Genomic DNA, 12,612 nt, shown 5'->3' with positions numbered 1-12,612 from the left:
AGCAACCTTGAGTGTCCTGAAAGTTACTTCTTAATAAAATGTATTTTTTTTATTTGCCTCTCCTGTTTAGTTCATCCAAAAACGAGTGTTACAGAGCACAAGGGAGAATACAGATTAAGGGACAGGGTCCGTGCTTGAAATCCGGGAAAATGTTTGCATTTATTGTTGTGTTTTTCAAAGTCAGGAAAATGCTTGAATCATTGCTGATGCTTGAAATTCTCCCCATGTTTCTCGGCGGTCTGACAACACGAAGAAAAATAAGAATAAGAAAAAAAATAAAGTCCGGGTGACACGAAAAATGCAATTGCATGGCGTTGTCATGTGAAGCGTCATCAAGTGCATAAAGAAATGTGCATCAGAGGGCAAAAATAAGATACATTTCTTTAGTGTTTTCCAGTCATATTTAAGCGAACTTATGGAGATGACTAGCTTAAACTATGAAATTTCTTTTTGCTCCATGCAACACCTAAAACACGATGAAATGTGTACTAGTGCAAGGATTGTGTACCAATTCATTGAGGGCCACGTAAAAAATAGTTTCCCTGTTGTAAATTGTAAAGGGAAGAACTTCATACAACTGAAAATGTCAGCTACACATTAGCATCATTTTTACCCTACACCAATTTGTTTAAAGAACGTTTACACACGTATAGTGCAGTGGTTAACACATGCGCCTACTGCGGATGGGCCCCACCAGGCTGTACTTGCCCAAGACAAACCACAGGAAATGGTGCCCCTAAGGACCCTTGTGGTAAAGGGATACAACCAAACCATTGTTCAGATCCACATATTGTAATATGTAGGTTTCAGTGTATTTTTTTAAAGTACATTTTTTAAAGGTGCTGTACAGAAATTAGAACCTTTTTACTCGTTGACGCCATCTTCTGGCTTGTATCATAATTGCAGCCTATGCCAAGCTTAATGTCTCACGTTTGAGAACATGAATTTTTATCTTTCTGGGGGTTTGGGTTGGCATTTGGACTCTACTTAAAACAGACCTTTTCTTACTTTCACCATTTTCATGCTCCACTAACAAAAACTTCAATGACGAGAAGAACGTCACTCTCCAGTTGTATAATCTTGATCAAATGACAGTTTAGTAAACAAGCAAACAAACGAGGTGGGGGGTGGCACCCCCTGTTCTCCGTGGCTCCGGTCTGAGGAGTCTGAACAGGAAAGAGCCCCCAACAGGGTCCTGCGGGGGTTCAGGTAGAACCCCCACCCAAATATCTGTCCGGCTTCTGTAGGAGGGGGGCTGCCGAGGGAACAGCGATCAGAGGGGGGCCCACATAGACACACATCCGCCTCGGGCATGTCCTACTCCCCCATTTTTATCACCCGAGGCACTAATTACAACCTTTGATTGCAAAAATTCCTATCGGCAGACAACTTGAATCTCAGCGTCATTCCTCTTTAATATTTCATGACATAATGATTTGACAATAAATAAATCCATCATTACAAGAAAAAAAGAATATTGTGTTTAGATGTATTCCGAAAACAGATTTTTTTTTTCAATGAAGCACAGAACGTCTAGTGTTTCTCTACACTATATTATGCAAATATGTTGCAAAATATTCCACGAGGTGGGAGACTCAAGGAATTGGGTCTCAAAGTTTACCCATCTGGCTTTTTCCTGTAGAGCTCCGACATCATTAAATGAACACAACATTTTCAAAATTGCAAATCGCATTAACACAACAAATGAGGCTAGCTCCAAAACAGATGGCAGTTGTCGTAAACAGTGATTGCATACCGCTCATTTCTACTTGAAGGGAGGCGATAGTGGCTTTTCATTTGAGTTTTTCGCCGCGTGTGTGGATCATAAAATTTTGTCCATTTAGCTCCCTGTTTAGCCCACAGTTTTGTTTGCTCCCAGTTGGCGCTCGTTGCCTGGCCACCGTTTGTTGTGTGGCTTGCTTGCCTAATGTCAGCGCCGGTTTTGCCATGTCATTTGGTTTATTCCCAGCCACGCTAGCATTTATTGCCATTGCTGCTTTTCATTGTTGGTTCCTGGTTACCCTGGCTGCTCACTGCGTGTTTTTTGATCAGCGAGCCTGGCGTTAGCACCAGTTCGGCTGTGCTCCTTAGTCTGTTTATTCCTGGCCGGTTTTGTGTTTGTTGCCAGAGCTGTTTCCACTTTTAATTGTTGGTTCCTGGTTAGCCTGGCTGCATACTACATATTTTTGGGCCGGCCAACCTCGCGCAGATATTGCACAGAGAAAAAGTCAGGGAGAGAAGCCTGACCCAGCCCGATCTGGGACATAATGATTGACATTTTAAGCCTGACCTGACCCAAACTTCAAGCCATGTTTGGGTTTGGGCCCAAGATCTGACCTCTATCTGCTAAGGTGCTGGGGTTCATCACATAACATCACAGCTTATGAAGTCAAAAACAAGACATGCCGTCTTCAAAATGCGTTGTCTTGGAAAATAATTAAAATATACCGATGATATATGTGAATTTTATGCAACACTCATGTACTATTCCCTCATCTTTTGCATTGTTAAGAATTTTCAGGTTATTGTTTGAACGTGTGTGTGTGTGTGTGTGTGTGCACGTTTGAGGTTGAGGAGAAATGTTAAAGTTCTTCACTGATTAGTTGCCGTCATCTCTTTGAAATGCTGCACTGAGCAGAATGAATGCATTTCCAATCTTTGGCATTTTTTTCGCTCACTCGTTTCCGAAAGTTGCCCTCTCACTCCACATTTATTCTCAAGGGAGAAACGTCAATCAAGCAGCAGTGTTGTACAAACGTTTGTATGGATTTTCTACAGCAAGAGAGCAAAATGAGTCGTTTGAAATGTCATCCTGAAATCAGTGTTAAAGGTAATCCCAAATTCCTAAACATGCAAAATGTGAGGAAATAGTAGATGGTTTTTGCATAAGAGGTAAATATATTTAATCTGTAACCAGTATTCCAAATATTTTCTGAGATAATGCACTCAGAAGACAGCATGTCTTGTTTTTGTCATCGGAGCTGTGACATCATTGGGGAACACCAGCCACCTAGCAAGCCAGTCGCCATATTGATTAACGTTCTGATTATTCAAAGAGGTAACAAGTGTGTAAAGCGACGTTTTGACAGTTTTTTTGTAAAAAGACTAGCGAGACGTTGTTGTGTCGCAGGTGGATGCAGTAATGGTACGAAAAGGGCTGGCAGCAAAAAAGGGGCTTGTTATTTGGGTCAATCTCAAGTAGGTGTATCACGTGTCTCAAAAACCTCAGCAACAAAGTCATTGCTTGGAAATGGTAAATGGACTGCATTTCTATAGCGCATTAACCTGTCACTGAGGACCTCTAAAGCACTTTACAATTCACTTCACACATTACACCTTCACACACACCGTGCAAGCTTATCAGGGGCATTAGGAATTTAGTGTCTTGCCCAAGCACACTTCCACCTTTAACTCAGAGGAGCCGGGAATCAAACCTGCGACCTCTTTGGTTCCAAGATAACTGCTCTACCTCCGAGCTACTGCCGCCCCAAAAACAACAAAAACCTTGGCATGAGCACAGAAACATATACTGGCAAAAGAAAAAACATTATACTCAAAGTTGATCTGCTCAAAAGCTAGTTTGTGTGTTGGGAGGTTGAGACTGGGGTGGGGTCATGCCACTGTCAATCACCCAATTCCAGGTCCCGCCCCCCTCATTAGGAAGGTAAACAATAAAGAGAGGAGATGAGAGACGTGAGCAGAGCGAGGCACGCTGGGTAAGCAGACACCCGCGAAACAACACGAGAAACTATGCAAGTTGCCCACGCATAGACCCCCCCCCCCCTTGCACCCCAACCCCTCAGGGAGAAGTTCCATGTAGGGGGAAACCTTGCACACTGCTGGCACAGTGGCTGCATATTCAGATGAATTCTGGCCGTGCACGGCGCTGGTAACCATGTGAGTCGGCACAAGGCACACAAGAATGCATCGGTCCAATCCCCGTGAACCCCCCCGAGCTTGTATGAACCCCCCCCTGCAAAACCCCCAAAACACTTAATGCATTCAGCAGAGAGGAGCGCTCCAAACAAGTGAGAGACGTTGATCTTAGCTTCATAAGAAGCGGCGCAACTCGCTTTTTCTCTTCTCTTGTTTTGTCGTCTCCCCGCCTGGCAGACGCTGGCCTGAGTCCAAGTGGGAGGCGACTGGCAGGTTAAAAAATGTCAGCGGTAAAGAGTCTGTGATACTGCAGAGCAGCAAGTCGCACGCAAACTCCTAGATTCTACAATCAAACCGTCCTTTCGCTTGAGCTGAATTTGAGGAAAAGCCAATTTAATACAATCAATAATCTTCCAAAATTGTGAATTTAAAGGGACACTGAGTAATATTTGACCACTAGATGTCGCTGTAGTGTCTAGTGCGTTGGCCGGTAACTCGCGGGTCAGGAGCTGCATGTGGCCCTTTGACACTGCCAAATGGCACCCTGGTGCATTAATAAAAATAATTTGAAATTGAAAAAGATGAGGCAATCATATTTTTGTTTAAATCTACCATAAATTCCGGACTATAAGCCGCTACTTTTTCCCCAAACTTTCAACCCTGCGGCTTTTTCAGTGATGCGGCCAATTTATGTAATTTTTCTAACGGCCGCCAGCGGCGCTCGAGTACAAAAGGTAAGATTTAGACTGGTGGAATATATGCGCCGAGGAAGACTGCAACTTCACTAAAACTGGCCGCATGCGAAAGGCAACCTTTTCGCAAGTCTGCCAGTGGATCCTGACAGCATGGGGCAGCATCAAAAAATCCACCATCACCAGCGGGTTCCGAAGAGCTGGTCTGCTGCGTGACGAAGAGAAGGGCACACCAGCGACAGTGACCGCGCGAGTGAGGCTGCGGGAGCGTGGGACGGCGTCTATATGACTCTGTTTCTTTCCGACACTGAGAAAGACGACTTTGATGGCTTCAGTTGTAAGGAGGAAGATGAGGACGGTTTACCGTGATTTTTACAAGTACGGTATGTTTTTTAACAGACCCGTTTACTGTGTTGTGAGCGTGTTGCTAGTGTGTTGCTACCATTAACTGCCCTGTCAGGCACCGTTTGGGATGAAAGATATATTGTTATTATTATTGAAGCTTTGAAAATTCTCTTGGTGTACCGTCTTTCTTTGTAAATATGTGTAACCCATGTATAATATGTATTTGCAACTGTATATTTTTGTAATGTATTTATTTGAGACACTTATTCTGATATGTTTTGCAAATTAAAAAAAGAGGGGCGGAGCAAACGCGGGCTGACGGGAAGTGGGGTAAAGGTGAGTGAGATCTGTTGTCGCAGCGGACAATAGTGGATATATATTTTTCCCACCCTTACCTTTGGAAATATAGACTTTTTTTCCTTGGATTAGTTTCAACGGGTACCCGGAATCGGCAGGTCTGCATCAAACCTTAAGTACCGGTATCATTTTCCGTTCATTTTGCCGGCTGTGATTTTTGGACTGTGTACTTCAATGAAGGACATTTAGTTTCAACCGTGGGACCTTATGTCGGGTCTGGATCAATTTAATATTTGTGTAACAATTTTTTTACGTGGGCGCATGCGGCTTATATACAGGTGCGGCTTGTGTATGTACAAAATCGGGTTTCCTCTCAAAATGTGGTGAGTGCGGCTTATAATCAGTCGCGCTCTATAGTCCGGAATTTATGGTAGTTTTTGTAAGAACAAACATGACACAAACATTTTCCAATGCTGTAAAAATGTGTAAAATGAATACAACATTTCAACTAGGGGTGTAACTTTAAGATGAGAGGGAAGATCAGCTGGTACAGGTTAACGGGTGGAAAGTGATGGGTTTGACTGCCGCTCTCTAACTGTTATCGAGTTGTAAAAAGACAGGATACAGGTTGTCGCCTCAAATGCAGCAAAGTCATATATAGCAACATGGAGATGAGGCTCTCAGGCTGGAACTCATGCCTGGAAAACTTAGCTGCAATGCAAAACTCTGGGGCTGCTCTCCTACGCTTGTTTCCCTCTATCTCTCAGGTCCCGCGTTATAAAGTTGAGCTATGCGGCACCAAGCTCCACCCCTTTTAAAGAAACCACGTCACAAGCCAGGCAGGTGGCTATTTTGAACAAACCGGCGAATGAGTGTTCGGCTATGGACCCTAACAGTCAAAAGAAAAATGCCTGCAGAGAAATCTAACTTGAACTGTATTAATGTGACTTTATTTACTTTACCTTTTCAAAAGGCTGCTATGTATTAGACTAAATATTGATAGTAGGCTAATATAGCTAAACTAGATACATACGGCATGGGTCACATTCATTATGGGGCTTATATAAGGCTTTTAATTTTTTGCAGCTCCAGACAGAATTGTTTTTTTTCTTTTTGGTCCAATATGGCTCCACTAATATTTTGGGATGCCGACCCATGGGGAAAAAACATAGCTGCGTGGCGAAAAAAAAAACGACACAGCATCAACTGAACACCCATGAAAAAAAACAAGACTACGTGGCGCCGAAAGAGTCGGCGACATCATGAAAAGTCGTCGATGTGATCGCATTTGGCAGTGAAGCTAATCAATGGAGGCCGCAGCACCGCCCCCGTGCCTTACAAAAGCCCAAATAGATTTACAAAGTGTGTGGATGTGTGCGCGTGTGGGGATAAGCTCCTGCATAGGATTACATATTGATTTTATACATACAAAAAAAGCGTATCATATCAAAGCGTAACAGGAAAAACTCTGGGACCCGACTATGCATAAATCCCCTTTAGATGCTGAGAGGGCGCCCGCTTGACAACACACACACACACACACACACACACACACACACACACACACACACACACACACACACACACACACACACACACACACACACACACACACACACACACACACACACACACACACACACACACACACACACACACACACACACACACACACACACACACACACGCTTCGGTGTAAATGGGTAAGCAGATAAAGAGGGCATAGTGGATCAATTTTGTGGTAGTGAGATGAGAGCGTGGCATACAGATGGCATTTTCTTGTCTGGCCTCCTACCAAAACACATACACACACACAGTCACGCGCACTCCAGAGCAAAATGTTTATCTGCACGCCTCCCAAAATATGTCATTCGAATTACTACAAGAGCAATTATTGGCTAGTTACTAGAATTCCTCAAATAATGCCCACAGGCCTGATTGATGGCAAATACCAATTAATACAGATGAACCCCCGCTTCAAATAAAGACAAAGAACAGTAAACGTAATCTGAGGTCACTCGTATTAGAATGTTTGAGTTGTGATCGATACTGATATAGTACCAGATCACTAAGTGGTAAATGGTCTGCATTTATATGGCGCTTTTCAAGTCAATGACCTCCCAAAGCGCTTTACAATGTGCTTCACATATACACATTTACACACACACACACATGCACACTCACACACCAATAGGGAGTCAGCCATGCAAGGTGCCTACCTGCTTTTTGGGGGCATTAGCGATGTCTTGCCCAAGGACACTTCGACATTAAACACAAAGCAAACAAAAATCGTCCTGCTACGCGGACATGAGAAAATGTACTGCTATTTTTAAAAGTTTCTTCTTTTTTTAATATTGTACACCAGCAAAAGAGATTGTATGGGATGCAAGTTTGACATTTTGACTATTATGTACTGTTTATATCGTTGTCGTTATTGGCCAATAACGTTGCTGTTGTTTGAATCCCACGTCATTTAAGGCGGGTCTGCTTTTGTAACGGAGGATATTTAATAAAAGAAGAAGGCTCAGAACAGATTTGGCATTATGAGGGGTTTTATCACAGTCCTCTACTGTTCTCCTTGCAAATTCAAAGTTCATTGTTGTCCTTATTTTGAGTGTCTGCCAAATTATACATATCAAAACTTGAATAAACATTATTGGCCATGGTCCCAAAAAAATGTGTGTTTTTTTTGTTGTTGTTGTTATTTATTTCCCTTTTATTTTCTTTGTTATTGTATGTGTGTGTCTTGCTGTCGGTCACCCCTCTTGAGGGATATGACCAAGGTAGATAGATAGATAGATAGATAGATAGATAGATAGATAGAATTAAAATGCAGGAAGTAAATGTCAATTGAAGTTTTTTCTAATATCTGATTGTATAACTGCCACTAAAGGCAGTCGATAAGGGTATCAGCTCCAATAGAGACTACGGATCCATTTATCAAAACTGGTATCAGTACTTGCCCAGCCCAATAATTATAGTAGGGTCAACTCTGTTGCCAACACTTTCATACCTGCCCAGGTGCTCATTGATGCACTGGTTTAGATCTGGTAGCATACGTCATCTCATTAGAAGCATGCCCACATTTTTTAAGGCCTGCGTGCAAATCAAGGGGGCCACACAAAATACTGAGTATCATTTTGAGGTTGCTACAATAGCATTTTTGCAAAATGGACCAGCCTGTTGCATTATTTTTTATACTTTCATTTTTGGGGTGTCTTTGATTTCCTCTATAGTAGGGATCACTAGACAGGTGTGCCTCTTTTTCTTTCTTTCAAAACCTTAAGAACAGGGGTGCAATACCGCTTGTCTGGCACTAGTGATAGCAGCGCTGTACGGTTTTCTACCTTAAAGCCTGGTAAGAAGAAATGTAATTAGTATTTTTACAGCGTTCTTAGCCAATGACATGCATCAGAACACACATTTATCGAAAAACACACAGGACGAATAATCAATTATGCACTTGTGGACTTTTAAGTGTTCGTGGATATAAAAGATTTTAAAAATTCACATTTATAAAAGGGAATGGAATACAAATGACTACCAGACTCCCAAGGTTAGAATTGTGACCACGTAGCTAAAATTAAATACAGGGTTCATAAACCTGTTTCATGGCCAAATTTAAGCACTTTTTAAGCTCATTTTCTAGATTCTCAAGTACCATTAAAATAAATCCGCAAATTGGCCATGAAGTGACTCGCACAATCTATGTGTCAAAAGATTTCAAGCCCCAGTACGAACCCTGGCTTGTGAACTGGATTCGTATGGCAAGGTATTTTGGTGAAAAAAAAAATACAAATTTGTGGAAAGATTCTTGTGTTTAGAGGTGCTCATATAAATAGGTACTACTGTATGTGAATGTCGGTGACTCACAGATTGTGCACGTGTGTGCCCATGTGCGATGGACTGACCAACCAAATCAACAATCACTCTCATGCCTGGCTGTCGCTCAATGGGCCTGACCAAGCACCAAATAAGAGTCACTGACGCACTCGTGTGCGGACACACACAAACGCACACATGCAACACACAGACACACAAGAGCCCACGCACAAGTTTCAGCAATTGACAAACCGCCTCGATTCTGATAAATAACTCAAATAAGAAGCCATTGGAGTGTGTGCTCTCACTCCTGCTCGACTATGCATGTCTGGCCCTTTCGTCAGTGTCCCCCTCCTGCTCTCGTGCTAATTACAATTGATTTATGATGGCGCAGGTAGCTTATCAGTAAAATGACAATGGTCGTGTGGAGGCTGGCGAGGGGAGCGGCAGTCTTACTGAGGGGTGGCTGGTCAATGTCAAATAACAGAATCAATTAGCATTGATTAGCCGAAGGTTCATTTTGCCAAAGACGACGCTGTCGAAGAGGATTAAACTTTCCCCTGGATCCCACCAGCCTCAGAACAACTTTGATACGAAATAATGGCGTCGGGACACTTAGCGCGCTTCGGCTAATAAAATGAGAATCGCGGATCTCCTATCAACATCTGCTAGTCAGGTCTCGGAAGAAAACAGAAACAGATAGCATTGATCAGCGAGTGAAAATCCTGGCAGGACCTGAGTCTAATCCTCATCCACGCAATTAACATCGAGCAAATCAGACACACACAATAAATGGAATAGCTAAATGTGCATTTTCACACACCAAAAGCTTGTAGTTTCTTTACATTACTGATAGAATCGTATGTGTGCTTTCTATTGTATGTGTTGCTGCTTTGTGTGTGTTTGAAATGTGCAGAGTTATCCACGCTTGTTTAAACTAATTTCCAAACTCTGTACGGAATTTGAAACTATTGTACTCGCTGCTGCCAACTCTTGGCTTGTATCATCATTACAGCCCCGGTCAGCTCGTTCATGATGTGCGTGCAGAAATATGCACTTCTAAGACATACTCGAATACACTCTTCTTTTTTCATCTTTCTTTGAGTTTGGGTTTGCATATGAACTGGATTTGAAGGCGGGCCCCGACTTACTTTCACTATTTTCCTGTTACACTAATCAATAGAAACCAAAAACAAAACTGTGGGGACAAGCATAAGTCACTCTCCACCTACCTGTCACTCCCATTCCACCTACCTAAGGTGTTCCTTCCCAAATAGTTCAGCAAAAAAGTAAGCTAAAAGTCGAAAGGCACAGTGGAAAATATATAAGGGCTCTTTGAACTCAATTGGTTATTGTTAACGCAAACCTAACTGATTAAATATTCTACTTTAAACTTTTAAAAGACGCCTCAAACAACTCATCCCACACAGGCATGGCCAAAGTCTTATGATGATTTACACTGAAGACCATGAATACATGCACACCCACGTCAAAAAATAAATAAATTAAATATTATTTAAAAAAGAGAAACGATGCTCTGAAAATGGTCTCCGATCAAAAACGCTGAACTCATTCAAGAAAAATAAAATAAAACGTAAAACATTAATATCAATGAATAAAACAAACACTGATGAAAACATTGAAACTACTGCAAAATCTCTTGCTGTGAAATACAAATACTTTCGGATTTCAGATATCCCAGCGTTGCTCACGTCCCATTTTCACATTTATAACCAACAAGCTAAAATATTGACTTCTTAATTGACATGCGATTGTCATGCCTCTTTTCCACTATACTGCTAGGGCATAAAAGTGCCTATTGTAGTACATCTATCCATGTATCGATTTATGTATCTATCCATCTGTCTATAATACATTATTTGCTCTTTTCTGATATTTTTTTCATTATGTTGAACTAAAAGGAAAAAAAAACATTAGGCCGACTATGCCCTCTGAACAGGTTTTAATTCGAATAATGCAAATATATTCATGTGTATCAAACCTGAGTGGAGTTTAACAACCTCCAAATCAAATGAAAGCACAATATTTTTATTTCATATCACTGAACTTTAACATGCCTCAAATCTACCAAGAGGACTCATTTTATATGCTTAACCCAAATCTCGAAATATTGCTAATAATAATAATAATAATACAGGGATTATGATGTTGACCAACCATAATAGTAGATTTTATTTATAGGTACCTGTCTATAATGTCTTTGCTATAGTTAAGCATTTTCATACGATTGCATTGTCAAGATATGGTTCTACATTGTCTATTATTTTTAAAGTTATTTTTTTCAGAAACACAAAAGTTACAGTTACCCCCTTGACACCAGCAAAAGGGCATTTAGCAATTTATATATATATATATATATATATATATATATATATATATATATATATATACACACACAGTATCAATGAACAATTTAAAACTTTAAAAATTGGACATTTACAATAGTAGCTCAACTGAAATTAGGGGAGGTGTTTTAATCCTTCAATGTCCTCTTTGTGCACTTAATTGTTGTAGAACTGACAGAATGTGTTAGAAACATTGTTGAATAATTCAGTTCAAATGCTGGTGAAAGAGAGACATGAGTCGAGCTCTGGTCTTTGAAGTTCTGGCGAGGAAGGGCAATGTTTTTGACAGAAGGCAAATATATGGACATGACGTTGTTGCATAACAGTTTCTTCAAGAGAAAATACACGTCACCAAATTTGGACATCAGGGTGTCTTGACCTTCATTGGTTACACAATCATTTCATGACCAGTTACATAACGTGCAGATATTCTTCTGCATTGGACTTGTGACATGGTTCGGTCAGACTTTCGAACCCGAGCGTGGATTGGACACATAGCATGGATTGGTTCAACTGTTCTTGAAAGCTTGGGCAAATGAATAGCCCATTAAATACCTTAATTGATGATTTGAAATAATCTAAGCGGGGATATTCATATTCATAACATCTGCGTAACACTGCAAGACTCCGTCCCTCCCTCTCCCGGAGCACTGCTGAACGTTTAATTCATTCTGTCATCTTATCCAGACTTGAACAAAACAGCTTGTTTGGCCTCATTGCCGGATTTGCGGTGTGGTAAGGTGCAGTATGTAACTAGTATTGTGAAAAAGATGCTTTGATTCACAAATAAGAAGAAACTTCTGCATGTGAAAAGTACTATTTCTTATTCACTGCATTCTTCTTACCAAAATTTTAGTCATAAATAAGACATTTGGAGTTCACAAATCCCTTAACTGCGGTAGCCGGGGCACCACATTCTGTGGTGTGTCTTGGGGAAGTACAGTGTGGCAGGGCCCATCCTTCCAGAGGCTGGATTTTTGGGTTGGAGTTTCCTCCCCCACATGAAACAGAATACTGGTTTCCATGGTGACCAGGAGGAGAAGAAGCTCCTGATCTCACTTAGGTACAGCACCTTCATCTTTTGATCGTGATTGTTTTTCGGTGTTAAGTGTGATCCCGTTCTTCAGAGATGAGCCGAACCTTGTGATACTAGATCCTTTATAACTGGGGAAAGCTATTTTGTAGCTTTGATAATTTGGTTGAAAAACAAACTG

At 41.3% G+C, this 12,612-nt stretch overlaps 1 protein-coding gene across 5 annotated transcripts in view; it reads right to left on the bottom strand.

The window, feature by feature from the left end:
- Positions 1-12,612, bottom strand: part of ehbp1 (EH domain binding protein 1) — a 278,859-nt gene that overhangs the window by 5,392 nt on the left and 260,855 nt on the right. The gene's annotated exons all lie outside the window — the stretch shown is intronic.

The sequence above is a fragment of the Urocampus carinirostris genome, chromosome 13, assembly GCF_059441175.1.
Source record: "Urocampus carinirostris isolate Australia breed hairy pipefish chromosome 13, RoL_Ucar_1.0, whole genome shotgun sequence".
Taxonomy (NCBI): Eukaryota; Metazoa; Chordata; class Actinopteri; order Syngnathiformes; family Syngnathidae; genus Urocampus; species Urocampus carinirostris.
The sequence above is the reverse complement of the archived record's forward strand: the minus strand, read 5'-3'. Positions and strand labels throughout refer to the sequence as shown.